This window comes from Moschus berezovskii, chromosome 12 (genome assembly GCF_049115385.1).
Source record: "Moschus berezovskii isolate FMDL1 chromosome 12, NW_MosBer_1.0, whole genome shotgun sequence".
NCBI lineage: Eukaryota > Metazoa > Chordata > Mammalia > Artiodactyla > Moschidae > Moschus > Moschus berezovskii.
In genome coordinates this window covers 91,672,546-91,688,435 of record NC_142471.1, presented here as the reverse complement: position 1 = coordinate 91,688,435, position 15,890 = coordinate 91,672,546, and the positions used below count along the sequence as shown (strand labels likewise).

At 45.7% G+C, this 15,890-nt stretch overlaps 1 protein-coding gene across 1 annotated transcript in view; it reads left to right on the top strand.

The window, feature by feature from the left end:
• ADAM12 (ADAM metallopeptidase domain 12) overlaps nucleotides 1-15,890 on the top strand; it is a 414,517-nt gene that overhangs the window by 127,903 nt on the left and 270,724 nt on the right. The window lies entirely within an intron of this gene.

Sequence of the window (15,890 nt, the reverse complement as noted above, 5' to 3'; positions counted from 1 at the left end):
GAAAATTCTCAAAGTGTGACTGTAGACTTGTGGAATTGATGCCAGCTACGCTTCACTATGGGGCTTCCCAGGTGGCACTGGTGGCAAAGAACCTGCCTGCCAACGCAGGAGACTCAGGTTCGATCCCTGGGTCAGGAGGGTCCCCTGGAAGAGGACATGGCAGCCCACTCCAATATTCTTGCCTGGAGAATCCTACAGAAGAGAAGCCTGTTGGGCTACATTCCATAGGGTCGTAAAGAGTCGGACATGACCGAAGCGACTTAGCACGCCTGCACACAGCTGTCAGCGGTCTTCTAACTAGACCAGCCTCCTTCCAATTTCAGATAAAATCTTTCAGCGTTAACATTTAAAATCTAATTGGGCTAAATTTTGTTCCCTGAATAAGAACTAAATCCCTTTGAGCTTCCTTCCTCATGTCAGTCTTTCAAGTTTTGCAGACACTGGAAAAGGTCAGAACACCATTTTTAGAGATTTTGTTTCTCCAACCTGACTTAACTTTAAAGTGCCCAACCCTGTTAAGATCAACCTTTTCAAGACGGTGCCCCTCAGGGTGCCAGTTTGAGAGTGTGGCAGCCTTGAGCGCTGTCTGTGAAGTTAGAAGGACTTGAAAAGGGCATTTGATGTGGGAGTGGGTCCCCACATTCAATTACGTCACTTGCAGTCTTTCACTTGTGCTGTGGGTTTATGATTTGCTGATGAAAACTCTGCTTGGCGTGCCTCTCCAGAACTGTATCCCAAATGGATAATGAGGGTCATGCTGGCCATTTCCAGATGGTCTCTGGTGACCGAGAGGAGAGCTGATGCTGGCTTTGTGATTCTGTTTTCACTGTCTCCTTCCCCGCTGCGTGGCCAGGGATGGTTCTGTGCAGGTGCTGTGCAGGCTGGTGTATCTGCGGCAAGTGTCTTGTCCTTTTCTTGTCATGACCACAACAGAAAGGCCATGATGCTTCTCTTTGTGTGACATAATGACTCTTCATTGATCATACAAGACAGTAAATAAAATTAACTCTCCAGAGAGCCTGAAACACTTTTCGGCCATTAGATAATTTCAGGCAGGATATACACACAGTTAATGTTGCGTTTGGTTGCTACATCTAAATCTTTTTTTTTGTTTTTTTAATACATAGCTTCCTGGTTCCATTTTTTAACTCTTGCAATTGAAATCTTGTAATCCTTGTGAGTGAACCCAGGTGGAATTTTCCACATTTTTGATTTTGCTGGTTTCATCCCCATATCGTCATCTTGCCATTCCTCCGTTCCCTGTGTTTTCTGTCAACCGGAAGTTAGAGCTACAGCCTTGAGCAGATTCAGGTTCTGATTTTTCATCAGGACTACATCGTGGGGGTGCTGTCCCTTTCTTGCTTCACGTCAGGAGTTCCATGAGCTCTGCTTGTCTCTCGTTTGCGATATTGGATAGAGCACTGGCTTCAGGGATTATTCCAACGCTACCATTATAAAGGTTCACAAACTTTAAATGCCAGATTCAGTGAGCATTAACAATAAATGCCTAGTTTTCTCTTTCGTTCTAGCTAAGGGGTGATGTTTTAATTGTGTTGTTCCTTTCTTTGTTAGCTGGAATCCTTCTAGAGAAGAACTTTCCTCCATCAACTATTGGTTTACCCTGAGGTTCGAGGTAAAAGGGGCTTCCCAGGTGGCTTTAGTGGTAAAGAACCTGCCTGCCATTGCAGGAGACATAAAACATAACGGGTTTGAACCCTGGGTTGAGAAGATCCCCAGGAGGAGGGCATGGCAACCCTCTCCAGTACTCTTGCCTGGAGAATCCCATGGACAGAGAAGCCTGATGGGCTACAGTCCATGGGGTCACACAGAGTCGGACATGACTGAAGCGACCTAACATGCATGCTTGCATGCTGCTGCTGCTAAGTCACTTCAGTCGTGTCCAACTCTGTGTGACCCCATAGACGGCAGCCCACCAGGCTCCCCCATCCCTGGGATTCTCCAGGCAAGAACACTGGAGTGAGTTGCCATTTCCTTCTCCAATGTGTGAAAGTGAAGTCGCTCAGTCGTGTCTGACCCTTAGCGACCCCAAGGACTGCAGCCTACCAGGCTCCTCCATCCTTGGGATTTTCTAGGCAAGAGCACTGGAGTGGCGTGCCACTGCCTTCTCTGGCACACTTGCACGCACCGAGATAAAAAGCAGGACACACTGTTTGGGGAACACTGCTGATCACTGCTCTGCTTTGCCTGTTGGTAGCCACTGTGTTCCCCACATCTAGCACCTCACTGTTGGAAGTTCATTCCATGGCCCCTTGTGAGCACCACGTTTGTCACAGACTCCAGGGGGGTGCAGAAGAGTCCACAAGCCTGTCCCTGAGCAGCCGCTGGAGTGCAGGACATAAGCCTGTCTCTGAAACCACTTTATCGAGACCATGATTTTGTTCTCCTTTTAAAATCAAATTCATCCCAGTGTCCTGTGTGGAAGCAGATGCCCAGGAGTTAGAGTAGGAAAGCAGGAACTGGTCCTAGCATGGCTGGCGGGAAAACCAGAAGTCTGCATTGGAGTCCAGAAATCGCCTGTCTCTTTAGGGCTGTTTCCACGCCAACCACAATGGCAAGTTAAAGCAGCGGTTTCATTGGCCAAGCAGATTTAGTCCTGGAATGAGAAATAGAAAGAATAGAAACATAGAGAAATAGAAATGGGAAAGACTAGAGATCTCTTCAACAAAACTGGACATGCCAGGGGAACATTTCTTCTAAAGATGGGCACAATGAAGGACAAAAATGGTATGGACCGAGCAGAAGCAGAAGATATTAAGAAGAAGTGGCAAGAATACACGAAATAACTGTACATAAAAGATCTTCATGACACAGAAAACCATGATGGTGTGATCACTCACCTAGAGCCAAACATCCTGAAATTCGAGTGAAGTGGGCCTTAAGACACATCACTACAAAGCTAGTGGAGGTGATGGAATTCCAGTTGAATTACTTCAAATCCTAAAAGATGAAGCTGTGAAGGTGTTGCTCTCAATATGCCAGCAAATTTGAAAAACTCAGCAGTGGTCACAGGACTGGAAAAGGTCAGTTTTCATTCCAATCCCAGAGAAAGGTAATGCCAAAGAATGTTCGAACTACTGCACAATTGCACTCATCTCACACGCTAGTAAAGTCATGCTCAAAATTCTCCAAGCCAGGCTTCAATAGTATGTGAACTGTGAACTTACAGATATTTAAGCTGGATTTAGAAAGGGCAGAGGAACCAGAGATCAAATTGCCAATATCTGTTGGATCATCAAGAAAGCAAGAGAGTTCCAGAAAAACATCTATTTCTGCTTTATTGACTATGCCAAAGCCTTGACTGTATGGATCACAACACACTGTGGAAAATTCTTCAAGAGATGGGAATACCAGACTACCCGACCTGCTTCCAGAGCAATCTGTATGCTGGTCAAGAAGCAATAGTTAGAACTGGACATGGAACAATAGACTGGTTCCAAATAGGAAAAGGAGTATGTCAAGGCTGTATATTTTCACCCTGCTTATTTAACTTCTATGCAGAGTACATCATGGGAAATGCCAGGCTGGAAGAAGCACAAGCTGGAATCAAGATTGCTGGGAGAAATATCAATAACCTCAGATACTCAGATGACACCACCTTTATGGCAGAAAGCAAGGAAGAACTAAAGAGCCTCTTGTTGGTAGTGAAAGAGAAGAGTGAAGAAGTTGGCTTAAAACTCAACATTGAGAAAACTAAGATCATGGTATCCGGTTGCATCACTTCATGGCGAATAGATGGGGAAACAATGGAAACACTGAGAGACTTTGTTTTTCTGGACTCCAAAATCACTGCAGATGGTGACTGCAGCCTTGAAATTAAAAGACACTTGCTCCTTGGAAGAAAAGCTATGACCAACCTAGATAGCATGTTAAAAAACAGAGACATTACTTTGCCTACAAAAATCTGTCTAGTCAAAGTTAACGGTTTTTCGAGTTGTCATGTATGGATGTGAGAGTTGGACTGTGAAGAAAGCTGATCACCAAAGAATTGATGCTTTTGAACTGTGGTGTTGGAGAAGACTCTTGAGAGCCCCTTGGACTGCAAAGAGATCCAACCAGTCCATTCTAAAGGAGATCAATCCTGGGTGTTCATTGGAAGGACTGATGCTGAAGCCGAAACTCTAATACTTTGGCCTCCTGATGCAAAGAACTGACTCATTGGAAAAGACCCTGATGCTAGGAAAGATTGAAGGCGGGAGGAGAAGGGGATGACAGAGGATGAGATGCTTGGATGGCATCACCAATTCGAAGGACATGAGTTTTTGCAAGCTCTTGGAGTTGGTGATGGACAGGGAAGCCTGGCATTCTGCAGTCCATGGGGTTGCAAAAAGTCAGACATGACTGAGTGGCTGAACTGACTGACTGAAGGAAAATAGCAGCAAATTCCTCAAAAACCCAAGGTCTGAAAAGATGCAGAGGCTAGCCACACTTGTACAGGTATGCCTGAGAAGAGTAGAAAGAGGACCTTTATCTAAAGATGTTATGAAACAGTCACTTCTCTCCTCCCAGTGTGCTGGCGGATTTCACTGTGGGCTAAAGTGGATTTAACGTAAGTGGAGAACAAGAGTTTCTTTATTTTTTTATGCCTTTTTTCCTTATGAAAAACATGTGGCAGATAGAAGATGATATAAAGCCAGCTTACGCAGCAGGGAGATTATTTGGGAAGATGATTTATTTAAGCAGAGAGTTATTTTCACAGGCCTTCTAAGGCCGCCTCTTCCGTCTCCCCTAGCCTCGAGGATTTTGTTGGTCAGTTTCTTGGTTTTGTTTGAAAAATCTGACAGGCTTCAGCGGAGAATCCCTCTGTGCTCTGTTGGCGGCCAAGCAGCACCCATGTGACAAATCTCAGTGCCACAAAAGTTCCCTTGAGAGCTCTGGGGTATGGTTTTTATTTGCAGTTTTCACAAAGTAAAGAACTACTCATATTTTTAGTAAAGTCCTGATCCTCTTGTACCATTAATGTTGACAAAATATATAGACTGTTAGGAGGCTGGTTAAACGGGAAAAAATGTATAATGATGTTAAAAGTATTACAAGTACTATTCCTACCATTTAATAAATATATTTAAATTATGAATCAAATTATTTTACCAAATAAAGTGATGTTTATGACTTGATTGCATTACTCCTTATATTCTTCTATATAATACTGAAAATTAAACACTTTTTTTTTTTTTTGAGGCAAAACCTACCCATTTTTTGTCCACAAAGAGCTGTTGCACGGCTTTCTTTTGATCACGTTTATCTTCTCCTTCCTTTCTGACCACCTTGGTTAGAAATGCTAGTTGCTTTGCAGAGGTCTCTGTCATGGGAAAGAAAAGTGAAAGTGAAAGTTGCTCAGTCGCATCCAACTCTTTGCAACCTCACAGACTATACAGTCCATGGAATTTTCCAGACCAGGATACTGGAGTGGGTAGCTGTTCCTTTCTCCAGAGGATCGTCCCAACCCAGGGATCAAACCAGAGTCTCCTGCACTGAGGTGGATTCTTTACCAGCTGAGCTACCAGGAAAACTTTTGCCAAGGACAAGAACTGGCTAAACGTTTTGATGAATTAACATCTTTTTTCTTTAATCATTGGCATGGGATTCCTGGAAGTGGAATTAGTGAAAGCAAGCATGAATATTATATAAAGGGTGAGATTTTTCAGAATGCTTTTTTAATTAAATCTCTATAGTGACAGAGCATACCTATGTACACTTATGCATAACACACTGTATAATATGTTACATAAATATTGGTTGTTATAAAATGCAGTGGTTCGCTTTGTTAGGTTGAACCAGTGATAGTATGCTATGTTTAGAAAAATCTCTTCATTCAGGCTATATTTTCAGTGACTTTAAAAAAAAAAAAAATTCTACAACAGTGTAAACCTGACTTGTGACCTGAAAGCAGTCTGTGTATTTTGATTTAGAAATAGAAGTTAGGGCTCCTTGGAAGGTAAGATTTGAATGTCATATCCTTCCAACGTGTTGAGTATTGAAAATTTTATCAATCCTTTTTAATTGATGGAGAGAAAGACTTTTGATCAGAAGTACGTTCTGCTGTTTTTATTTTTTACATTTTAAAGTACTTGTAGCTGTGCACACACTTTTTATTCATTTTTGTTTGTTCATTCGTTCACCTATTCAATGAACAATGTTTCAGACACTGTGTTGCGGGGAAGGGGGCTGGGATACAAAGGTGAAACACAGAATTCCTGTCCTTCTCAATCTTTGACGCACCTGCGTTTAATAGACCAGCGGAGGACAGGCTGGTCTGAATTGACTTAAAACAAATATTCCGTATGGGGTATTGATAAATTAGGATTTCTGATTAATGTAATAGGGGAATTAGATAATATACTGCTCTTCCTCTTCTAATCCTTGTCCTGCCTTCTTCTCCAAAGAATTACATAACGTTTGCCTTTTCCTCCAAATAGTCTTAGTTGCTTTAAAGTTGCCGATATGTGTTCTGTGTGTGTATGTAAACTGTGCACACATCTCCATAAATATAAGTGTATGGCATGCAGCACACTTGTGTATTTTCTGGTGTGATGTGTGCATGCTCTGTTTTTGTCATGGTGCCTTTGGTGTGTCATGACAGGGCAGATGTCATCACAGCACCACCCAAGCAAACCCATCCGTCTTAGGACTGATGATCTCTGGGTTTGAGGGACAGTTCTCTCTGGTGTATTGTGTGCTGTGCTTATTAGTTGTTCAGTCGTGTCTGACTCTTTGCAACCACATGGACTGTAGCCCGCCAGGCTCCTCTGTCCATGGGATTCTTCAGGCAAGAATACTGGAGTGGGTTGCCATGCCCTCCTCCAGGAAATCTTCCCAACCCAGGGATCGAACCCAGGTCTTTCACATTGCAGGCGGATTCTTTACCTTCTGAACCACCATGGAAGGCCAAGAATACTGCAGTGGGTAGCCTATCCCTATCCTTGAGCAAGCTTTACAAGTTGGTGATGGACAGGGAAGCCTGGCGTGCTGCAGTCCATGGGGTTGCTGAGCGACTGAGCTGAACTGATCCCTTCTCCAGGGGATCTTCCTGAACCAGGAATCAAACCGGGGTCTCTTGCATTGCAGGCAGATTCTTTACCAGCTAAGCTATCAGGGAAGTCCTTCTCTCTGGTGCTGTGGCCATAATCCCTCATTGTCTGTCTGTTTTTCATGGCGTCTCCTTCAGAGTCTGACCAGCTATCGGGACAATTAACTGGCCTTAAGGAAAGAGTAGACTTGTGAGTATAAACCTGTACATGTTCAGAATGAGGGATCTACTTGCCTTTAAACTTTTTTTTTCTTCCAGTTTTTATTTGTACCCTTTTCCCCAGTAGTCCAATTTTTCTAAATGAGAACCAGATGAAAATCAGCGATTAGTTCCTCCAATCTCCTGTCCTCACATGAAGTTTTCTTGGTTCCCATATAGAATTTCTAAGTGTTTGGGGCTGTCCCAGCAGCTCTCCCTTTGGACCCTGCTGTAAACACTGACCATTTTTGATTTATGAGACTCCCAGGAAGGAATGGAGATCAACTTTTCAAATGCAATTTACATCCAGGTTTGCCTGTGAGCACAGATAATTCAGCAGGCAGCTTGAAAAGCTGGCTCCTGGTCATCTATTCTACTTTCCCAGGACAGACCTGGACAGCAGAGCATGGAAGACTCAGTAGTTAAGCCACATGGATGGCAGAAGTGTTGATGCCTTTATCAAGGGTGCCCCTGGTGTCCTGGGATGGCAGCTAACCTCAAAGGCTGGACCATGACTCCAGGGAGGTCGTCTTGACTTGGCACATCCAAAAATTATTCATGACATAGCTTATGAGGGCTGCGTCACAGTGATCCAACTCATATGTGACAGACATCTAAATTGGAATTCATTCTCAGAAGCCCTGGGAAAGTCATGTCTATGATCAGGACAGGAGAAGGGGCGAGGATAAGCCATCCAGAGGAGCATGGTGGTCAGGTAAACTAAGCCACAGCCCTCGACGGATCGGTGAGACTCAAAGGTTCCACACTACATATTCTTTGTGAGACATTGGTCAAACAGATAGCTTCTCTGAACCTCAATTTCCTCATCTATAAAATGGGGATAATACCTGCTAGAGTTGAGGTGGATTAAATTGTGGGATTCTCATGGGGCATTTTGCCCAGTGCCTGGTATAAAACATGCTCAATAAGTTGGCTTTTTAGATTTTTTTTAACTAAAAATCTTTATAAATGTGTACAGTTTTGAAAGGTTGCTCCATTTACAGTTGTTACATGACATCATCTATATTCGCTGTGTTGCCCAGTGGATGCTTGGGCCTCTCCCATCCCCAGCAGTTTACCCCTCCTGCTCCCCGCCCCTTAGGGCCCCCGCCATGTGCACCTAGCTCTCTGTATCTGTGAGTCAGGTTCTTTTCTGTTACATTCACTGCTTTGTCGTGTCTTTTAGATTCTGCATATAAGTGACATCGTACAGTATATACCATTCGTCGTCAGAGTTATGTCACTGAGCATAATGTCCTTCAAGTCCATCCATGTTCCTGCAAATGGCAACGTTCCATTCCCTTTCACGACTGAGTAATATTCCATTGTATATGTGTAACACGTTTGCTTTTTCTATTCATCTGTTGATACACACTTAGGTTGTCTCTATGTCTTGGCAACTGTAAATAGTGCTGTTGTGAGCAGTGGGAGTGAATGCATCTTTTCAGATGATTAAATCGGGGCAGAGTGAGGCCCAATAAGCTATTCCTGCCCCACAGCAGGCCCCTGTTCTGGGGAACCTTGAACCTTGGCAGCCTCTATGTTCAGTGTCTTTCTCTCCACGATGGTGGTGTTCTTATCATTGTTGCTTTTCAGTCTCTAAGTTGTGTCTGACTGTTTGCAACCCCATGGACTACAGCATGCCAGGCTCCTCTGTCCTTTTCTATCTCCTGGAGTTTGTCCAAACTCATGTCCATTGAGTTGGTGATACCATCCAACTATGTCATCCTCTGTTGCCCCCTGTTCCTTTTGCCTTCAATCTTGTCCAGCATCAGGGGCTTTTCCAGTGAGTTGTCTCTTCATATCAGGTGGCCAAACTATTGGAGCTCTCACTTCAGTATCAGTCTTTTCAATGAATACTCATGGTTGATTTCCTTCAGGATTGACTGGTTTGATCTCCTTGCTGTCCAAGGGACTCTCAAGAGTCTCCTCCAACGCCACAATTCAAAAGCATCAGTTCTTCAGCACTCAGCCCTCTTTAGGGTCCAACTCTCACATCTGTACATGACTCCTGGAAAAACCATAGCTTTGATTAGACAGACCTTTGTCAGCAAAGTAATGTCTCTGGTTTTTAATATGCTGTCTAGGTTTGTCATAGCTTTCCTTCCAAGGAAAAAGTGTCTTTTAATTTTGATTTTAATTTAAATTTGATTTCAGTTCAGTTTGGTTCAGTCGCTTAGTTGTGTCCAACTCTCTGCAACCCCATGAATCACAGCACGCCAGGCCTCCCTGTCCATCACCAACTCGCGGAGTTCACTCAAACTCATGTCCATAGAGTCGGTGATGCCATCCAGCCATCTCATTCTCTGTCGTCCCCTTCTCCTCCTGCCCCCAACCTTTCCCAGAATCAGAGTCTTTTCCAGTGAGTCAGCTCATCGCGTGAGGTGGCCAAAGTATTGGAGTTTCAGCTTTAGCATCAGTCCTTGCAGTGAACACCCAGGACTGATCTCCTTTAGAATGGACTGGTTGGATCTCCTTGCAGTCCAAGGGACTCTCAAGAGTCTTCTCCAGCACCACAGTTCAAAATCATCAATTCGTCAGCGATCAGCTTTCTTCACAGTCCAACTCTCACATACCATACATCATTGTCATGATAAGTCATGAGCATCTATCATCTCATTTAGATACAGCATTAAAGAAAAAAATTTTTTCCTTATGATGAGAGCTCAAGTTTTACTCTCTTCACACCTTTCATTTATAATTTGCAGCAGTGATCATGATCTCTATCGTGTTGTATAATCACATCTTTAGTACCTGTTTTTTATCACAGGTTTGTACCTTTGGACCACCTTCATCTGCTTCCCACCCCCTACACTCTGTCTCTAGTAACAACTCTGCTTTCTTCTTTGAATCTGTTTGTCTCTGAAGTACAGTCGACAGAATTCCTTCTTCTGTTTTCATTGATTTGCTAGTTTAACCTGAAGAGTAAACGTTCCTTTCCTTTATCTCTAAGTTCTTAAAGGGACCCTTCACTGCAGCATGCCCACTGCTGCCTACGACCACTAACATGGCCAACTCTGTTTGCTTCAGTTTAGTTTAAAAAAATTTTTTTTCAGTGTTAAGTGTCTGGCCCATCAAAGCATACTATGAAGGTTTTGAAACTTTTCCTGGAAGAGGTCAACCAGCGGGGTCAGTTGTACTCGTGTAATTCTCAGAGGTTGGAGAAGGGGTGCTGCCTTCCAGCCCGTGTGTAGACAGTGATGCAGGATCATTCGAGGCCAGTGTGACAGAGAACCAGTGAAACGGGGATGTCAAGCTCACCTCCAAGTATCAAGTATTAACATTGCATTTTCCCACGTAAAACATTTACTTTCTCAGATCAGATCGCAGGCGTGAGAACTTTTATGTGAACCAACCAACAAAAATGAGTGACTTTGCTGGTTTTGTCATTATGGAAAACATGTGATGCTGCTTTTTCAGTAAACACACTGCAAAAATCTTGACAAGAGGATTTCTGGAGTCCCAAGGGCTATAGCTCATTTTGTGAACTTACAGTTCAGCTTTACTGAGTCTGAAGTGTCCTGTTAGACCTTCTAGGGTTTTTTTGGTTTTTTTTTTTTTTTAAGTATTTTTCTTCTGTGTCAAATTTGCTTGGATATCCAAGAAGCTTATTTATTTTACTAGACAAATTGGAAGCACTCGGCCAGGAATCTGATCATCTTGATGAAACCCGGGCTGTGCTGTGTGAGTTTAGGAATTGACCTTGCTAAGCCTCAGTTTGATGTCTATAAAATGGGGATCACCAAGTTTATCCTTTTGTTTAAAGAATTAAAGCAACAGTCTGTGTGAGGACTTAGCACAGATCTTGAGATGTAATTAGTATCCCTTCAGTGTCAGTTGGTGCTGCTGCTATTAATTCAGGAGTTTTTACCTCCCCCTGCCTGGCAAACACTGTGCAAACACTGGGGTGCAGTGGGAACGCAGGAAAAGAAGCCTTGAGCCCTGAAAGCTCACAGGTTCGTGAGGCAGTGAGATGTTGAATAGGTAAGTCCACGCGTAATGAACCGAGCCAACATTTCTTCTGTATGCGCGCGCAGAGGAAAGATCTCCTGGTCTTGACACGCCAGGCGAGGCCCACAGGCTGGAGGCACCATCCACTGTGGGAGTGGCCAGGTGAGTTTCAGGCTGAGCCGATGGAGGTACCCGGGCCAGGGTGAGGCGGAGCTTGTGGCTGGAGACGCCGGCCGAAGGCCAGATGGTGGAGGCTTGGAGAATGACCTGGCAGCCCACCAAGGACTGATGAAGCGCAGACCCCGACCGAGCCCCTTGACGGGGCTGTGTCCTGTGTGCTGAGGGAAGCCGCTGAAAGGCGTAGGCACGGTAGAATAGAATGCAGCTCGCCCCTTAAGGATGGGACCCTGACTGCTCAGCTGTCGGAGATGGGGAGAGCGCCCTGCACGGGCGTCAGAGGCCCAGGGTCACAGACGTGAGCACTGATGGAGTTCTTCAAGCCCGGGTGCCGCGGAGCTTGAGTCAAGCGGAGGAGTTTAAGAAATACCCAGGGGAAAGGGACTGACTGCCTGGCTATTTAGATGCAGGTGAAGGAGCTACACCTACAGAACTGTCGGATGACTCAGAAAGACCCTGAGGTTGACAACGATTTCAAGTAAAAGTGTTTTGTGAGATGTGAGGATGGAAAACACAATACTAATAGTTAACATATGCAATCCATTTTAAATATGTAGCTGAACTAGCAAATTAAATATTGTGAGTAGACAGTTGACTATTTCCATGGTGTGTGGATATGTGTTGTTCTGTCAGTAAATCATGTCCGACTGTTCGTGGACTGCAGCACACCAGGCTTTCCTGTCCTTCACCACCTCCCAGAGCTGCTCAAACTCGTGTCCATTGAGTCAGTGATACCATCCAAGCATCTCATCCTCTGCCGCCCCCTTCTCCTCCTGCCCTCAGTCTTTTCTAGCATTAGGGTCTTTTCCAATGAGTTGGCTCTTTGCATCAGGTATTCAAAGTATTAGAGTTTCAGCTTCAGCATCAGTCCTTCTAATGAATATTCAGGGTTGATTTCCTTTAGAATTAACTGGTTTGATCTCCTTGCTGTCCAAGGGACTCTCAAGAGTCTTTTCCAGCACAATTTTGAAAGCAATTTGAAAGCAAATTTCACTGCTCAGCCTTCTTTATGGTCCAAGTCTCACATCCTTACATGACTACTGGAAAAGCCATAGCTTTGACTAGACAGAGTTTTGTCGGCAAAGTGATGTCTCTGCTTTTTAATATGCTGTCTAGATTTGCCACAGCTTTCCTTCCAAGGAGCAAGCATCTTTTAATTTCATGGTTGCAGTCACCGTCTGCGGTGATTTTGGAGCCTGATGTGTGGCGATATATGTATATGTATATAATGTATATAAATACAGATTGCACTCTATGATGGTCGAAGATCCTTTGATGTCTTTTCACTGTGAAAACTGAGAAATCAGCTTCTCTCTGGGACCACCCTTAACATTTGCGGATATGGCAGGCATTGGGCCTCCTAGCTGTCCCCAGGCTCTTTGCTCCTAAGGGCACCTTCCTTTGTCCAGAAATCCATGACCTCTGGTTAAAAAGTCTCCTGCTTAAAAATTCTGGTCATCGTTTGCTCAGTTGAGTCTTGTAAGGGGCTGATTTTTTAAAACTATAACCTATGCATTTATATATTTTTATCTTGATCTTTATTCTTACCTCTATAAAATGAGGACAGTTATATTTCCCTGCCGTCTCCCCGGTTGATAGATGAAAATTATTTTATGAAGCAGTTGCAGTATTTTATATGCAATGTAATTTTTACGTGATTGCCGTGACAGGTCATATTTCCCCATTTTTCTTTTATTATTGTGCATAGAGTTTTATTTAAAGAGTCAATAAAATGTGGTTTTTTTTTTAATACAGCATAGAAGTACATTACCACTCCCGTGAAGCTGAGAAAGTTGGGGAAAATAATAGATCCTTGTGTGCATGGAGAAGCTCTTCTCTGTTCTGAGTTTTATCTGGATCAGGAGTTAGTTTCCTAGAGCAGTTTCTGCTTCCCCTAAGCAGCGGACAGACCATCTCGGTCCAATTAGAGCATTTGATCGCAGAGCTGCACTCAATGAGGATACTCCGAGATTACATATTCAAGCATTTTGTGTGTGTGTGTTTGAGAAGACTGGGGTGAGTGTAGCTGACATCTTGGCCTTAGGACGTCATTGTCTTGTGTCATTCCTGCTGGTCTGTCCTTGGAGTGCGGCTGTTGTGCGTCAGTGCATTTTGCAGACACGTCGGGGTTAGATGGTCACTGTCCACTGAAAGTCAGTCCTGTCTGGCAGCACATACATGGAGCCATATGTGTGGAGCTAGGGGAGAAGGCTTCGGGCAGAAGCAGGTCGGGGAGCACTGGGGGTGGGGGCGGGGGCGGGGCGTGGCCAGCTGCTAAGAGTGGACGAGTGGAGAGTTGAAAGCCACGGAAGTCCCTTCATTATCGTCATCATCATTACCGTTACTCCCCTTTCCAAGCTGCGGGAACAGTACTTGTTAGGAATAAGTACGCTGAAATGGTACTTAAAGAACCAGGCTCTGCAATCTTGATAACAGCATGAAAGAGAATTCTGGATACATCCACCATCTCCCCCTCCCCTCTGACTCCTACTTAACCTCGTCTCCATCACTTTCAGGCCCTCCCATGACTCAGGGCAACTTGTCTTCCAGTTACTCTTGTTCTATTTGGGTCTCTAACTGGGCGATCACCTAGGTAAATGAAGTAGAATCCTAGACTCGTAGACCTTCCAGCGTGAAGGGAGAGGGAAGTGAGATTGTCCACTGGAAAGCAGGCTTTAGGAGAACAGGTCTGGTCTGGGGCCCGGCTGAATCCCTAGCACCCGAGTCTCACACACTTGGGGTGCTGGGCACTTGAGGGCACAATGAATGCAAGGGATCTCCAGGGTCATTGTGTCCGTTTTGCAGATGGAGACCCCCAAGAGCAGGGAGGTGTGAACACTTGCCTGAGGGCACGTGGTTGAGATAGAGGTGGAGTCGGAACCTAAACCAAGAGCTCCAGGTGGCAGATCCGTGTGGAGGTGTCCTGGTAGACTGGAGTTCTTACTCCGTGGTTGCAGGGCCGTGGCCCTCTGGCTTTGATGTGTGTCTGTTCATTCGTTCAGAAAACAGATTGCTGTGTGTTCGACCCACGGTTCTGCATCGTGCTTGCACACTGGCGTCATTGAGAGCTGGGGGAGGGAAAGAGTCCCCAAGTTGGGAGGCTGATTTGATTTACTTTGATCTGAAAATCAGTGTTCTTAAGTGTCCATGCTGAGTTGACTAGGAGGCAGGGCTGAGGGCCCCTGTTCAGGGAGCACCAGGCTGATATAAGTCGACTGTCTCTGGGGAGGACTGACATGAAGGGGCTGCCCCTGGACTGAGTGGGAAGGGCCCCATAGACACCTCCAGTGCCCACCTTCTCCTCTGCACCGCTCCTGGCCCAGGACGCCTTCGGACAGTCCACACTGCCTGGATGTGACTCCTGGTGGCAATGGCAGAGGTGATGCCATCATTCTCTTGCCCATGTGCCCCCTCACACCCTCCACCCCCTGCCCAGACCCCCGCTGCTCTGTGCAGACGCCTCTAGTCTGATCCCTGAGCCACGTACCCTGCACAGTCACTCTGCTGCTGCTGGACACCGCCCTCACAGAGCCGGAAGCTCTGCTGGGGAGAAGGGGACAGTGCAGCCTGTGGTCTTGAGGGGCTCTCCCTGCCCAAGGGAGGCTGCGTCTGGGTGTTCTTTACACAGACTGGGGCCCCACGGACACCTTTGTTTTCTGCTGGGGTTTCCAGATCAGTTTTTTTCCTGGGAACCTGTGCTGTTTGTTTCCTTAAACTCGAATAGAATGGCCATCGGCACCTTACGAATGTTTATAAAGAGAGCATGAGTGATCTGAGGGGGTGGAGTCGGAGGGAGGCTGGGGCTGAATGCAGCCGTGAACCTGACTCAGGATGTAATCTGGGTTCTCCTGCACCAGAGGTTATTTCCTGGGGGTAGAAGTGAGCCCTCTCTGCTTCCCTAAGGACCATTTCAGTTATCAAGCCTCACAAACCCTCATCGAGTAACTAGGGGAGACCAGGGAACCCCACCACGCATGCAGCAGTCAGTGGTGAGGCTGCCCTGAGCCTGGCTCTGGGTTAGGAAGCCCAGGGAGTAAGGCATTCTTGGATAAGTCAGCAGATGGGCTGAAAAAGGAGTACCCCAAAACTATCCAGGTGATCCCCACTTTTGATGGCTGGAGAGTGGTGCTCGAGGGCGTTGCCCCCCAAAAGCTACCATACCCAGAATGCACGTGCTCTGAGCCTCCAGAGAGGGGGCCAGGGTCAGGGAGGGGGTTACCTCTATTACAGTGTTATCCCAGAGGCATGGTTTTCAGGTCCATTGACTTGATCTCATTTCTGCTCAGGTGAGAAAGTGCCCACCAGGAAAGAGTGGCTCCTGGAGATGTCAACAGGTCCGGCAGCTCGGGGGAGCCTGGGGATGTGACAGCAGACCAGCCAGTGGTCCTGTCCCCTGGGAGCTGGCAGCTCCTGTGTACCCCTCGTTGGAATCCCAGGGCCGGAGTGATGGTCTGGGATCTCAGAGAGTCTGAGATCCACCCTGAGTAACAGGACTGCAGGGGGTGGACCCGGTGAG